At 47.8% G+C, this 16,291-nt stretch overlaps 1 protein-coding gene across 4 annotated transcripts in view; it reads right to left on the bottom strand.

The window, feature by feature from the left end:
- Window positions 1–16,291, bottom strand: part of KANSL1 (KAT8 regulatory NSL complex subunit 1) — a 1,100,309-nt gene that overhangs the window by 593,264 nt on the left and 490,754 nt on the right. The gene's annotated exons all lie outside the window — the stretch shown is intronic.

The following is a 16,291-nucleotide window of genomic DNA, read 5'->3' as shown; positions in this document are numbered from 1 at the left end:
TGGCACCTTTAGAGACGCGATCTTCTTTGCCTGTAGCTACAGAGACGAACAGTTAATCTGTCTTTCTTAGCGGTCTCGTCTTGTCTACGTAGTAGAGGACCGCCGGTCTTCTCACATCTAGTGTGTGTAATTTCACCTCAGCAGAGCTCTTGGGTTCTTGGAAGAAGGCCAGTAGCTCAATGGACTGGTTAACATGGAATTCTGAAATGAACTTAGGTTAGTTTATCCTTATGAACAGTAAATAAAGGATCCTGCACTGACTCAGCCTGAATCTCGCTGACCCTTCTTATGGATGTAATGGCCACCAAGAAGGCAGTTTTGTAGGTCAGGTGTTCGAGACTAGCTTTATGCATTGGTTCAAAGGAGGTGGAGGGGGGGCATGAGTTTAGCAAGCACCACATTAAGGTCCCATCCCGGTGGTGGGTTCGAAATTGGGAGGGTGGAGTCTCATTACCCCTTCCATAAAGGCTTTAACCACTGGTACTTTCCACCACAAAACTTTGTTATGGGAGGTGGTGTAGGCTGACAGCGCCGCCAGGTGTACCTTGAGTGAATTAAATACCAACCCTGCATCCAGCAGGTGGTGCATGTAGGTGACAATATTGGCAGGAGTGCAATCAACTACAATGATTTGTTTATTCTGGCACCAAATAACAAATCTCTTCCATTTATCAAAGTAACAGTGTCTTGTGTTTGGTTTCCTTGATTCTTTTAGGATATCCATGCATCTCTGTGGTAGATTGAGATGGCCAAACTATGACTTCAGGAGCCATGCTGCCAAGTTCATAGAGCTGGGTTGAGGATGCACGGTTTGTTCTTCGTGCTGGGATAGGAGGTTGTGCCGGCACGGGAGTCTGATGGGTTCGCAAACTGCCAGTTTGCGCAGGTGCAGGAACCACGGTTGTCTCGTCCACATGGGAGCAACTAGGATGAGCGTCATCGATTCCCTGTGCATCTTGTTGACCACCTTCCTCAACAGAGGGGTTGGGGGAAAAGCATAGGCAAACATCCCCAACCAGTTCATCCATAGAGCGTTCCCCATGGAGCCCGGCTGGGGGAACCTGGATGCGAATCCTGGGCATTGTCTGTTTTTGCTTGTGGCGAATAGCTCTATAGTGGGGAAACCCCACTGTGAGAAGAGGTCTCCCATGACCTCTGTGTAGACACCATTCGTGTTCTTCCGGGAGGGGATCTCTGCTCAAAGCGTCTGCTAGTGAATTGAGATCCCCTGGAACATGTTGAGATGACAGGTAAATGTTCCATCAGAGTGCCCATGTCCAAATTCTCTGGGCAAGCCTGGACAGATTTGGCAAAAGAGTGCCACTTTGTTTATGTAAAACATTGCCGTAGAGCTGTCGGTTAAGATCCGCACTGACAGGTTCAACAGGTGGGGTTTGAACGCTCGAAGCGCTCTGAAGACCACCAGAAGTTCGAGCCGTTTGATGTGATTCTTGGCCACTGTGTGAGACCAGAGACCCCGAGCTGTGTGGTGAAGGAGGTGTGCTCCCCACCCCGACAGGGACGCGTCCGTAGTGACCACCGCCTGCATCTCTGGATCGTAAAAGTGTTTCCCCTTTGACAGGTTCTCTCTTGTCCACTAGCGAAGACTTTGTACCAGTGTTGGCGAAACAACCACTAGATCGTCCCCCTGACCACTTGCCTGAGACCACTGTTCTCGCCAACCATTCCGGCATGGGTCGCATTTGCAGGCACGCGTGGGGAACCAGGTAAATACATGACGCCATCATGCCTGGCAAACATCGCTTTGTGCACCCATATCTGGCGACCGGACTGATAGAGAAATTTGCAGTAGTAGATTCCGAATTCTTTCCTCGGATGGAAAGGCCAACCCCTCTTGAGTGTTTAGGACAGCTCCTAGGAACTGTTTGGAGGTGCTTGGCACCAGTCTTGATTTTTTCTCGTTGAGAACCCCAATTCGAAGAGGAGTTCGATCGTTCTTTGGACGTTGGATCTGCAAGTTACTGGGGTCTCCCCCGTGATGAGCCAGTCGTCCAAGTAAGGGTACATTGGGATTGCCTCCCTGCGTAGGTGCGCCGCCGCCACCACCGCCAGTACCTTGGTGAATACTCTTGGAGCCGAGGCTATACCGAAGGGCAGCACCTTGAACTGGTAGTGCCGACTGTCCACCTTGAAGCGCAAGAATCTTCTCTGTGCTGGATGGAAATATGAAAATAGGCATCTTTCATGTCCAATGTTGCCATGTAATGCCCCCATTTTAGGAGGGGGATTACTTCTTGGAGACTAGTCATGCAAAATTTTTGGGGCTTGACATACTTGTTTGCAGGGCGCAAGTCTAATAATGGGCGCATTGCCCGATTTTTTTTGGCACAAGGAAGTTCGTTCAATGAATACCCTTGTTTACCTGGTTGCCCGGGACGAGTTCTATCGCGTCCTTTGCGAGAAGATTGACTATTTCCTCGAGGAGGATATTTTGGTGGTCCAGGGAGTATTTTTCGTCTTGGAGGGTGGTTGCGGGGACGCTCTAACAGTTCGATGCAGTATACCGCGGACACTGTGGACAGCACCCATCTGTCCGAGGTGATCCTTTCCCATGCATGGGTGAAGGTGGAAATGCGCCCCCCCTACTGGGGATGCATGGGAAGGAACCCTGAGCGGAGCGTCACTGTTTGCTGGGTACCGCCTCTACCTGGGCTGCCTCTCCCTCTACCACGGCCCCTCGTTACTTCTTGCGTAACTTAGGGTAGTCTGTTGGTTGCCACCCCACGATGTACCCTGCCCTGTGAGTAATTAGAACCCCCCTGGGAATTTTGGCCGTGTGAGCGACGATAATTTATTATTCCCCCTTTGGTTCGTGGGTTTGGTAGTCAATTGTCCCAGAGACCTTAGGGCATCGTATTCTTCTTTGGTAGTTTTGAATGCCTCCTCTACCACTTTCCCAAACAAGACATTCGGTTCCACCTGCATGTCAATAAGAGTAGCCTGGGTCTCGGGTTTGAACCCTGACTGTCTCAGCCAGGCATGTCTCTTGATGAGTGCTCTCTGCAATGAGCCGGCCTGCATTGTCTGCTGTGTCAAAGGTCGCTTTCAGAATGCACCCGGACACCGATCTACCCTCCAACACAACCTGGGACAACTGGCCCTTTAGTGGTTCTGGTTCGGAGGCAATGAGGGCAACTACTTGCTCCCATTGGCGACAATTATAACTTGCCAGTAGAGTGGTGGCATTCGTGAATTCTTGCATGGTAAGCGGAAGTGGAAGCCACTTTTCTTCCTAGACCATATATCCTCTTGCTGTCCTTGTCTGGGGGAGCTTCAGATGATGCTAGAGGTGTCCCCGCTCTTTTCCTGGTGGTAGTAACTACCAAAGAGTCAGGCTTAAGCTGACCCCTTATGTAAAGTGGGTCGGAAGGGGCATCCCCGAATACTTTTTCAATTCTGGGGTGGACTGCCCGGGTGAGATTAGGGGTGAGGAGGGAGGGGTCAATTCTGCGTTGGATAGACTTCAGAATTGGTATGGCTTGGGCAATGGACTTCGTGTCCCCCATGATTTCACCTGCAAAGTTCTCTTCTTGAGCCCCTCGAGTGTCTATCTGAAAGTGCTCTGCAGCTTTAGCTAAGACCTCATTCATTAGTGGTCGATTATCCACAGGCGAGTCATTGACCGGTGGATCTTTGGGGTTAGGCGAGTCTAGACTATAGGCCTCTGCCTCATCTCCATCATCATCATCATCATCATCATCATCTTGGTCCTCGTCGTCTCTGTAATAAAATCGACCCCTGCTTGGTCGTCCAGTATTGATATGTCTGGGTCTTCAGCATACTGATGGTAAGGTTGAATAGAGAGTGGGTCTGAAATCAGACGCTGAGCTGGAGTCTCATTCCGAGGTCTCTTACTAGGAGGCTGAGGGTCTTTGGATCCTGAAGGAGTAGAGGTGTCAGGGGTATTCTGATAGCTCAGAAAATAGTCAGGGTTTTTCTCATAGAAATAGCCATAAAAGACATTCTTCTCATCACCCTGTCGATGTCATCAGAGCTCCATTCCCTGGAACTGGGAATGAACACCTCTTGCTGAGGTTCCTCTTCTATTACCATATCCTGTGGAGTGGGAGGGACAACTTTGGGCCTAGTGATCGGGTCAGGGGTCTTAGATTTATCTTTATCCGAAGATGTAGGTTTGTCCTTCTGGACCTGGGGTACAGATGTTTTCTCTGATGACTTCTGCTGTTTCTCCCCTTTACCATGAGTAGAGGCATGTTCCCTAAGTTTTTGGCCATCTCTGAATCTTTCGAGTACTGGCGACGAGATTCGGGGGTGGTTTGGCTGGGTTCTGTAGCTTTAGAGGGTGTGCATCGAGGCTCTCAGGCAGACGTGGAAAGGACTGCCTGGGCAGACTTTAAGTGTGCTGCTTGGGGGTAGAGGTCGGATTAATCTTGTGACGACCATACCTCGGTAACTTTGGGGAGCGAGGCACCCTTGGCAATCGTGGACGGTTGCCGTGTGTCGTGAGGCGATCGACCTGGAACGCCCAGAAGACACAGATTCTGTGGATCGCTCTCTGTGTGCCTCTTTCTTCCGATCACTCGACACGCGTGCCGAGTCTCGGCTGGGGTTAGTGTGTTTAGGTGCAGTAGTGTGGGTAGCGCTCATGTCGCTGGGTGTAGTCCCCATAACTGCCCCGCCAGACAATCCTCTGAGGCTGGCGACTCGCGCTTGGGTGTCCATCGACGCCCCTGTGCCCTCGCCGTCCGAAATGGCGGCCTTGCTGCCATCACTGAACAAACCCACCACCTCCATGGCCTCGAGCTGCCTGGCGTAATGGGACCAATGTTTAGTGGAACGGTCCTTTAGTGTTTTAGCTTTAAAGAGTTTACACACTATGCAATTAGCTTCGGGGTGATCCCTAGGCAGACAGATTACAGGTGTTATGCTCATCTACCCAAGGAAATTTACAGTTGCTCTTGGGGCAGAATTTAAATGGAGAACTCTCCATAGGTTACATTACTTTATGGCGGCGGGCGAGTATATGTAGGAAATAAACAAGGCCCAAAGTCTGTCATGCAGTCTCGACGGCTGTTAGTTCTTCGGACCGGCGTCGATCTTCGGAATCTCGACATGGGATTTAAAGAACAGGGAATTTTAGATGAATTATGATAAAATGGCTGAAAGCCAGGGAACTCCGCAACTTTGTTTGTCAAGTATGGTGGAAAAAAACAATCTGAGAGTCCTAAACGCGCGAGGGATCATGGGTACAATGGACGTCACTAGGGATAGTATTATTGGCACGCCCTAAGTCGACACCCATTTTCGAGTTTCGCAAAAACAAACTAATACTCAGAAGCTTCCACTAGATGTTGGCCTATGCACAGCATGTGATCTAGGCCGATTCCACAAGCCTCAGAAATATATATAGAATAGATCACTCATCGTATTCTTATTTCTGATGCTTGTATCTGCTTAGATTCACATGCTCTGCATAGTCCGACATCTAATGGTAATTGCAGAGTTCGTTTTTTGAAACTTGCAAAAAGGTGGTCAACTGGGCGTGTTAGTAATACTATCCCTAGTGTGAAGTTTACTGTACCCATGGTCATTCACGCGTCGAGGTCTGTGATTGTTTCCGACATGAGGTTGCATGAAGTGTAGCGTGAGTAGATGTAATAAAGCAGATAAGAAGCTATAAAGACAGAAAGACATCTATGCACCTTTTACTCCAAGAGGGGAGGAAGGGTGGGCACAAGTGAATCTAAGCGGATACACGCATCAGAAATACAATTACGTGAGTAACATTTCTTCTGAGGCTTGTGGATCTGCTCAGATCACATGCTCTGCATAGATAAGCGAGCAGGAGCTGGAGAAGGGGGTTGGATGTGAAATGGTACAGCAGCAAATAGATGGTTTAGTACCGCTTGTCCCACCTGTGAAACTGCCTTAGCGGAGTATCAAAGCAGTAATAATGTGTGAAGGTATGAATGGAACTCCATGTAGCTGCTTTGCAAATGGCGTCAAGGGGGACCAATTACGCTGCCTAAAGGGAGTCTACGTCAGAAAGGCTCCCACATGGATGAGCATAAGTACACTCAGAAATCCGAGGGAAACCCCCAGCTGCACCCGCGACAGACCACAGTATGGACACAAATAAAGATCATGGACCTGTGCGAAGGCCCGCAAATCATACCTTTTCAAACTGGACGCATGCTTCTAGTACTCAACGCCACACCCTGGCTGCAATATAGGGCAGTGTGTGCTGCGATTCTACAACATACCACTGACGCTTGCCTACAAGCTCCCCTGCGAGGTAGAATTGGAGCAACACAACGAATAACCGCTCCCCCACCTCCGACCAGGCTCTGTACCTTTTACAATATGAGCATTCCTAACAATGCAGATAGGAACAGCGCACTAGCGACGGCCCGTCCACAGATCTCTGCCTCACCTTAGACACAGGGGACATTAGGACTTTTCTGCCATCCCCAAGACATCCGTAAATATCAGAAACAGGGTGATTCAATTTAAGCTAATACAATGCACCTACTACACCTCGGTTAGGCTACATAGGATGGGTCTGGAATCTTCCCCTAACTGCTGGGGTGGATGCACCAACCTGGGTACCATAGGGCACATACTCTGGTCCTGCCTCAAGCTAACAGGATACTGACGCAGAATACATAAACGCATCATATCAGACTTCCAAGAATCAGAACTGCCCATGTCTCCCCGATACTATGCACCTAGGTGCCGGACATGGGGACTGGCACTCGGACACCGTTGTGTGGAGGGTCATAGGCATCATGCATTTTACAGCCTGCAAGATTCTTGTTTTACACTGGAGACCGCCCCTCACCCCCCCTTCTGTATCACAAAGGTCAAATCTACTAGCCAAGACCGGCACTATGGAGAGGGCTACAATAAAACGCCTAAACCCTGACAGCAATCCACGATCAGATAGGCTCTGTGAGCTATTAGACTCGCTCACATAGATAAGGAGGGGGCCCATAGGTATTCGACAACCACCTATTATATATCAATCGCCCCAAGCTCCCAAGCCTGCAATCCGATACGCCTGTAGAATGGCCCCACTATTCTCGCACTCGATGTGAGCTCAGAAACCAAAAAGCGACCTTTACATTACCCTTGTCCAGATCTACATACTGCAATAACTTGGCATACACACCGATAGATTGAGGGTGGGGGTTGGGAGGGGCTGGTTGCCCCAGGGGTAGGAGTTCCGAGTTTGCTTAAAGCATTCTGTTATGGGGGAGGTCTGCTTTCTCCAGCAAAAGGTTACTTGCATGAATGTAAGTGTATGCATCCATGTAAAAAGGGGAGGGGTGCCTCATGACACCCTCATCCCTCCCCTCGTGGCATCAGGTACTTTTTTTTGCAATTTCCTGCTGTATTGAACTAGTCTGATCTTTCCCATGACACTGTTATCGTGTGTATGCTGATGGTTGAAAATAAACAGAATAAAAAATATAAAACAAGAACTGTGATAAATCCAGGCACTGACAGCAATGGGCACAGAGAAGGCTTTGATTCCATCTACTGGCTGTATCTCTAGGCCATTACAGACAAGATGGGGTTCGGAGATGGCTTCACGACATAGGTTAAATTGCTCTACAATAAGCCTACAAGCTATTATGTGGTTCAATGGGGAGACTTCCAGTGCATTGGCTTTGTTCAGAGGTTACCAAGCAAGGTTGCACTTTGTTTCACTGTGGACTTTTATAGTGGAGCCAATTGCTGAGTGCTTGAGAATGGATGCCACGTGGAAATGTTTCCAATTGCCAATTCAGCCCCAGAGTAATGCATGTCTTAGAGATTTCTCTGTCATCTAGCGGATTCAAAGTTCATTGTGAAACGTCTGTTTCCAGAGCAGGGGGGAGACGAGGCGCAAGCCAAGTTTTGCTAAGGATTTCTTTAAATCGTGAGGGATATAAATCTGAAAAGATAGTGTATTCTTCCTCTCAAAAATTCTCAACCCAATCACGAGACGCCTTCCGACCAATACACTACAATAGGCCACATTACCAATAAACATGTTGAAAGTAGCTCCATTTAGGATGTCGCTTTCCCAAAATACATTTATGCCCTGCAGAACATGCAGATGCCAGAGTCAGAGTCCACAAATGTGCAATCAATATTTAGAGGGTTTTTTGGTAAAGACAGGCTCAGCGTGTATTAATTTAAACATTAACTATTTTCACCTGGGAAAGAAGAACTGGATGCAATAAAAAAAAAGCCAGCATCACACTTGAAGATGGTAGTATTTGTGGTGCCACACCGCTGCAAGCACTATCTACAGAGGAGTGAGGGTCAACCCCATGCCACTTAACAGATCATACACGCGCATAGAAAGGTCACAAAAGAGATGGGCTTGACGAGCATGGTCTCCCTCGGTGCACAGATTTGGGGAAATGTGGCCCTGCCTGAGTTTAAGAGGGGAAGAATTAAGTTATGTAAAGGTTTGGGGATTAATTACAATGAAAGAGGATTTGTTACATAACATTCTTCAAGGAATGGATAAAGGCTTACTTTTTACATAACGGGGAGTTCTTTCAAAATGCACACAAATATTTGTTCTCTAAACCCATCAGGTTGTTCCCCCTTGGAAACCTATTGGGAAATCATAAAATGGAGAAAACAACCCCCAAGTTATATTGCATTATCCGGACCTTTATATTATGCCTGTTGACTAATCTGTATGCTAGATGGGAGGGATTATCAGTGCCATATCCGAGGAGGGTTTGAGGGAGGCACTTAAGAGCCCTAGCTATATTTAACAGGTTATGTTCACTTCAATTTAAAAACACTTCCCCTTCACAGAGTGTACTATTTCAGAGAATTAATGTTAAGAATTGGCCAAGCTCCATATTAATAGCATGTCTGATGTGCAAGGCATGTGGGCTTCTTTCATCTTTTGTGGAGCTGTAAGGTCAGGTCCAGGCCTTCTGCCTGAAGAGACGTGGGATGATCAGGGCTTCACAAAATAGGAGTCTCCTTCTGTGGCATGGTCTGCGGTTAAACAGGGTATTCTACTGTAATGCGGGGCTTCGGCACACCAAGATTGTTGGTATGGAAGAAGGGTCTACGTAAGTATTTAAAGGAATAAGGGAGGATATAGGGAGAGAAACTGCCCACTATTTTATGAAATACAGAATACCTTACAAGACTAGATAACTGACTTACTTGAACAGTCTACAGAGCCACCAGGCCTCATAATTATGCCTGTCCAATAACAACGGTGCCAGTAAGCCTACCGGCACTGCTGTTACCAGACCGGCACAGAACGACGATTTGGGCGGGTGCCGGTCCGCCCGCCAGGGTCAGACCTGGCAGGCGGAACGACACCCGCCTACAGAGTCTTACGGAAGAACCGGTACAGTTGTTAACAGTGCTGGTGCTTCCATGGAGTCCTATTGGACTCCATGGGAATGAGGACTTCCAAAATTACCAGCGCCTGACTTCCCGGCTGCCGGGGTCGTAATACCCCGGTCTTAACGGGTACTCAGACCCCGGTAATTCTTTTACATTTACAGGTCCAGCAGCAAGCCCCGGTATCACCGGCAGGATTATAGTCAGACCCGGAATGAGGCCCACTGCCTCAGATAGCCACTTCTCAGTGTCAACACTTCATAATTGCTATACGGAATGGAGAAATCAATTGTTTGACTGCTTGAACATCTTGAAATTGTTTTGATAATTATAAAGGCCTGCTTGTGCATTCTAAAGAAATGTTACACTGTCAACTCATAATGCCAAATTGACTGTTTTTACTGCAAAGGCTCCATGTAAAACTCAAAATATTGCACCATTTTGGTTAAGCTTGTGAATACAAGAGGAATCGGAGTCAAATCAGCTAGGAGGCATTGCAATTACAAACATAGCAAAAAAGAACGCCATTACAAACTACTACTGGTCTTGAATATGCCAAGCGATTGAGCATTGGGCTTAACCCTCAGATTTGAGTCACTCTCAGACAGAGCTGCATTTTTGTCCGATTACAAAACAAGGTGTTATCAAAGACAGATTCATTCATTTTGGACAGGCAGAAATGGAGAAAAACAAGGACAAGCTCAACACGAAAACAGCCAATTGAGCTAGAACGTCAATCTTTCCTACGGCTACAGGATTAAGCTTGAAATACATAATGGCTCAACAATAACACAAAAGTCAGAATATCTTAAAGAGAAGATTAGCAGAATGTGACCATCTAACCATACAGCCAATGAATATTAAGCAAACATCGCTCCTCCCTTATTAATTGATTACTCACCATAATCTTATTTCTGATGCTTGCATCTGCTTGGATTCACATGCTGTGCATAGGCGGACATCTAGTCGAAGCTGCAGAGTATTACAGTTTTTGTTTTCGAAACTCGAAAAGGCACGTCGACAGGGCGTGCCAGTAATACTATCCTGAGTGCGATGTCCACTGTACCCATGATCCCTTGTGCGTCGAGGTCCATCAGATTGTTATTTTTCTGACATGAGGTACAGTTGTATCCAAGCAGATACGTATCAGACAAGCTCATAAGCATCCATGCGCCTTCTCTCCGAGGGGAGGAAGGATGTGCGCATGTGACTCTAAGCAGATGCAAGCAAAAGAAATAAGATTACAGTGAGTAATGTATCCCTTCTGAGGCTTGTGGAATCTGCTTAGATCACATTTTGTGCATAGATTAGCAAGCAGTGTTAGAAGAAGGTGGTGGGATGTGAGAAGGTTCATGGGCGAACAGATGTATTAGAGCCGCTTGTCCCACCTGTGTATCTGTCTTGCGATGAGTGTAAATGCAGTAGTGCTGAGGGAATGTGTGTATTGAGCTCCATGTAGCTGCTTTGCAAATGCGGTCTAGAGTGACAGTTGCATTGAAAGCTAGAGTGGCTCCTGTGCTCCTTGTGGAGTGAGCTCTGGGCGTAAAAGGCAGTGTCTTGCTTGATAGGGAATAGCACAATTGTATACATCTGACTATCCACCTAGAGATAGCATTCTTTGAAATGCGGTCACCTTCTCTGCCTGGCGCTATGGAGACAAACAGTTGGAGACAAACAGTTGACCTGTTTTTCTTAGCGGTCTGGTCCTGTCTACATAGAGGACTGCTCTCCTCACATCTAGTGTGTGGAGTTTTATCTCAGCTGAGCTGGTGGGTTCCTGGAAGAAAACCGGTAGCTCAATATAGTTGTTTATGTGAAATTTAGATATGAACTTAAGGGAGAACCTAGGGCGAGTTGTACGTAAAACCAGCTTGTCCTTGTGTACAACAAAGAAAGGATCCTGCACTGATAATGCTTGTATTTCACTAACTGTTCTTATAGAAGTGATGGCCACTAAGAAGGCAGTTTTCCGAGTCAGGTGTTTGAGACTAGACTTGTGCATTGGCTCGAAAGGGGGTCCCATGAGCTTAGCTAGTACAACATGGAGATCCCACCCCGGCGGCGGGTTCGAAATTGCAGGGTGCAGTCTGTTTACTCCCTCCATGAATGCTTGGATGACAGGTACCTTCCACCATGAGACTTTATTGTGGTAAGTGGAATAGGCTGGCAAAGCCGCCAGGTGAACACTGAAGGAGTTGAATACTAACCCTGCATCTAGCAAGTAGAGCATATAAATTAGAATGTGGGAAGGAGTACATTCTATGGGGTTAATCTGTTTAGACTGGCACCAAATTACAAATCATTCTCCACTTGTCAAAATAACAGTGCCTAGTGTTAGGCTTTCTTGATTCTTTTAAAATATCCATACATCTCTGTGGCAGATTAAGGCGTCCAAACTAAGACTTCAGAAGCCATGCTGCCAAGTTAATTGAGTGAGGTTGAGGGTGCCTTGTTAGTTCCCCGTGTTGAGTGAGCAGATTGTACAGGCACAGAGTTTGATGGGATCGCACATCACCAGTTTGCGCAGATGTGGATACCAGGGTTGTCTTGCCCACATAGGAGCAACTAGGCTGAGCGTCACCTGTTCCTTGTGGATCTTGTTCACCAACTTCCTCAATAGTGGTGGTTGGGGGAGGAGGGGAGGGGCGTAAGCATATTTCCCTGACCAGTTCATCCATAGGGCGCTCCCCTTGAAGCCTGGCTGGGGGAACCTGGGGGGAACCTGGACGCGATGACTGGGCATTGTCTGTTTTCGTCTGTAGCGAACAAGTCTATTGTGGGGAATCCCCATTGAGAGAAGAGGTGTTCTACTACCCCTGCATGTAGTTGGCACTTGTATTCTTCTGGTAGGGGATCTCTGCTCAATGAGTCTTCGAGAGAGTCGAGTTCCCCTGGAACGTGCTGCGACGATAGGAATATTTTCAGCTCGAGTGACCATTTCCAAATTTGTTGCGCAAATCTGGACAAATTTGGAGAATGCGTGCCCCCCCGTTTGTTGATGTAAAACACTGCCATAGTGCGGTCTGTCAGGATTTGCACAGATTGGTTCGCTAGGAGGGATTCGAACACCTGAAGGGCGTTGCACACAGCCAGTAGTTCTAGCAGATTGATGTGGTTCTGTGCTGCCGCACGAGACCACAGACCCTGACCTGTGTGGTGAAGGTAGTGAGCCCCCCAACCAGCAAGCAAGGGAGGGAGGCGTCCTTCATAACAATCGCTTGTACTTCCAGACCGTAGAAGGGTTTCCCCTTCAGCAGATTTTCTCCTCCACCAGCAAAGATTTTGTGCTAGTGTTGGCGAAACGACCACTAGATCATCCCACTGACCACTCGCCTGAGACCACTGTTTCGCCAACCACTATGGCATGGGTTGCAGTTGCGCCTGAGGAATCAGGTAAATGCAAGATGCCATCATACCTAGCAAACGCATCGCTTTGCGCACCCTTATCTGGCAGCCGGCCTGATAATGTGGTATTTGCACTAACATATGTTGGACTCTTTCCTCTGATGGAAAGACCAACCCCTCTCTTGAGTGCTTATGACAGCTCCTAGGAACTGTTTGGTTTGATTTTTTTTCTTGTTGATGGAAAACCCCAATTGAAAGAGTAGGTTGATCGTTCTCCAAACGTTTTCCCTGCAAATTAGGGGGACTCCCCTGTAATCCGCCAGTCGTCCAGGTAAGGGTACAGTGGGATTGCCTCCCTGCTCAGGACCGCTGCCACCACCGCCAGTACCTTCGTGAATACCGTTGGAGCAGATGCTATTCCGAAGGGTAGCACTTTGAAATGTTAGTGCTGGTTTGCCATCTTGAAAATGCAAGAATCTTCTGTGCGCTGGGAACATTGAAATATGAAAAAAGGCATCTTTCATATCCAATGTTGCCATGTAATACCCATTACTTCGTAGAGGGATTACCTCGTAGCGTAGTCATGCAGAACTTGTGGCTTGACATATTTGTTCGCAGGGTGCAAATCTAATAAGGGGTGCATTGTTAGATCTTTCTTTGGCACAAGGAAGTAAGTTGAATAAATACCCTTGTTTACCCGATGGACCGGGACGACTTTAATGGCGCCCTTTAGTAGAAGTGTGGCGATTTCCACGAGGAGGATACGTTGGTGTTCCTTGGAATGGGTCTTTTGTCGTGGGGGGTGGTTCCGGGTTTGCTCGAGGAGTTGTGTAATATCTGCCTATTGCAGTGGACAGCACCCATCTGTCTGGTGATTGCCTCCCAAAGCATGGGTGAAGGTGGATATGCACCCTCCTACTGGAGAGGCATATGAGGGCACCTGGAGCAGATAGTCACTGCTTTTGAGGTGGCGTGCCACCTCGGGAGGAGTTCCCTCTACCGGATCCGCGGGATCCTAGCGCTCCTCTTGGTTAAGTCTGGGGGGACTGATCCCGATTGTTTCCCCAGGTAGTAACTTGGCTCTGGGTACAAGTGGAACCCCTCTGTGAATTTTGGCCGTGTGATCGACAAAAATTCCTGTTTCCCCTCTGGCCAGTATGTCTATTGGTAAACTGGCACAATGACTTGAGTCTCGTATTCTTATTTGGCTGTCTTTAAGGCATACCAGCTCTCTTCCTTGTTGTAGTGACAACTAATGAATCAAGCTTCAGCTGCCCTCTGATTTACAGCGGGTCAGAAGGGGCAGGTCTAAACAGTTCCTCTATGCAGGGGTTCACTGCCTGCGTAAAATTAGGGGTTTCCAGCAATGGCTGAATTTTTCACTGAATGGACTTGAAGAGAGGGACAACATGCCCGACAGGTTTATCTCGTAGGATTTCGTGTACAAAATCCTTATCTTGCTGTACTTCCCGAGTCTGTATTTGAAAATGCTCTTCCGACTTGACGAGCACTTCATTAAGAAAGGGTTGGTTGGCAATGGGTGAGTCCATGACCGTGGGATCCTGATCAACAGGAGTCTCTATGGGATACATATTTGTCTCAGGGTCAACCTCAGGGTCTTCATCATCCCCGTAATAAGGTTCTGCTGCCTCTTGAAGAGGTTTTTATGGTTGGAGTGACTGCCCTGCACTGGATTCTCAGGGTGAGACCTCTTAGCAGGGGGTTGAGCAGGGATCTGCGACTCAGAGGGTGCTTTAGTGGGGGAGGGAGTGGAGTGGAAACTCTGAAAATAGGCGGCCATGAAGGACATCCCTCCTCATGACCCTGTATATATCCTCAGTCGACCATTGTGCCAAACTATGGATGACCAATGGTTGGGAAGGAAGCCCCAAGTCTTCATCGGTTGGAGCAAGTAATACAGGTTTTTTCTCCTTATGAACAGTGGGCCTAGCCTCCTGAGATTTCTCCCTATGAAGGGTCTTCTCTGGCTTTTTCTTGGGCTCTTTCTCCCTCCCCTGACCCCCTGAAGGGTGTTTGCCCGACTGGAGATTAGTGCCAGATTTGACGCAGAATGTCGAATTTCGGGTGCAGGCTGAACCGGAGCCTCATCTGCAGACGATCGGGCCTCGGAGTTTTTCGCGCAATGTTCGTACCTTCCTTCAACAGCCAGGACCAGTCATGCGGCGATCTCGAACGAGAGTGCCCAGAGGACAGATTCCACAGACCTTTTCCTGGACGTCGTGCGCTGCCGTCCACTCGGCACGTGTGTCGGGTTTCAGCCTTTGGTTGTGTGCTTAGTGGTGGATGAAGTTATAGCACTTCAGCCGCCGGGTGTTGTGCCCATAACAAGGCCGCCGGCCTGTCTTCTGGGGCCTGCAATTTGGTAACCGAAGCCACCCCGTCGCCTTTGCCATCAGAAACCACAGTGTTGCTGCCGTTGCTGAAAGCACCTACTTCCATGGCATCGAGCTGCCTGGCATAGACGGGCCAGCGTTTGGTAGATCAGTCCTTCAAAGTCTTGGCCTTGAAGAGCCTACACGCCCGATAAGAACGCTCGACAAGAACCCTCAACGTGGTCTCTCGGGAGACACAGGTTACAGACTAGGTGTTTATCGACCCCCGGAAATTCCTATTGCACTTGTGGCAGAATTTAAAGGGGGGCTTGTCCATAAAGAAGGGATACGGCAGCTAGGCGAGTGTAGTGTAAGAAATGGGGTATATACATTCTAAAATGACTCCCCCTCTCTTCCTACTGTGTGGGCCGAAGCCCGGGCAGCCTTCCAAAGCCAAAACGGATCCGTCGCGGCAGTCTTCAGACGGTCGTATTCTCGTCTTCACTGGCGTGATGTTTCGATAATCAGTGGTATAAAGGATAGAAAGAATAAACTATCAGTAATTGTAAATTAGTAAATGGCTATAAACCGAAAGAGGAACTCCGCTATACGAGTATCTAGAATGGCAGAAAAACACAATTTGAGGGACCTCGACGCGTGAGGGATCATGGGTACAGTGGACGTCACACTAGGGATAGTATTCCTGCACGCCCTGTCGACGTCCCTTTTCGAGTTTCGAAAGCACCTGTAATACTCTGCCGCTTCCACTAGTTGTCGGCCTATGCACAGCATGTGGTCTAAGCAGATTCCACATGCCTCAAATATATATACAGGGTGATTATGTTGCTTATGTTGCTAAATGACAGACCAGGGAAAAAGAGCATAAATTCAAACTTCTGTCAACAGAAATGTGCTAAGTCTTAATAAATTACATTTCTGTATTACCGAGGTATCCTCAGGAAGAAGGTTGTCAGTCTACCCCGATGTAGAGTACAAAATAGCACAAATGAAAATGCAAACTATGCAAGGAAAAAAAACAGACCCATGAAACAAAACAAAAAAAAAATGGACTGAAATTCAACTCCAAGGCCCACCACACAGTTAATGTTCGTTGCTGATCTAGTCTAAAGCGTTGGTTTACAGAAGATCTAAACGGTACATTTAGATTTAAAATTAGAGTATGTCCAGATGCGATCAATCGTAACACCCCCCCACAACTAGCAAAAATTACCAACCTCTTTCAGTATCCCAAAAGCAAT

Source organism: Ambystoma mexicanum, chromosome 13 (assembly GCF_040938575.1).
Source record: "Ambystoma mexicanum isolate Mex_15411 chromosome 13, UKY_AmexF1_1, whole genome shotgun sequence".
Classification (NCBI taxonomy): Eukaryota; Metazoa; Chordata; class Amphibia; order Caudata; family Ambystomatidae; genus Ambystoma; species Ambystoma mexicanum.
The sequence above is the reverse complement of the archived record's forward strand: the minus strand, read 5'-3'. Positions and strand labels throughout refer to the sequence as shown.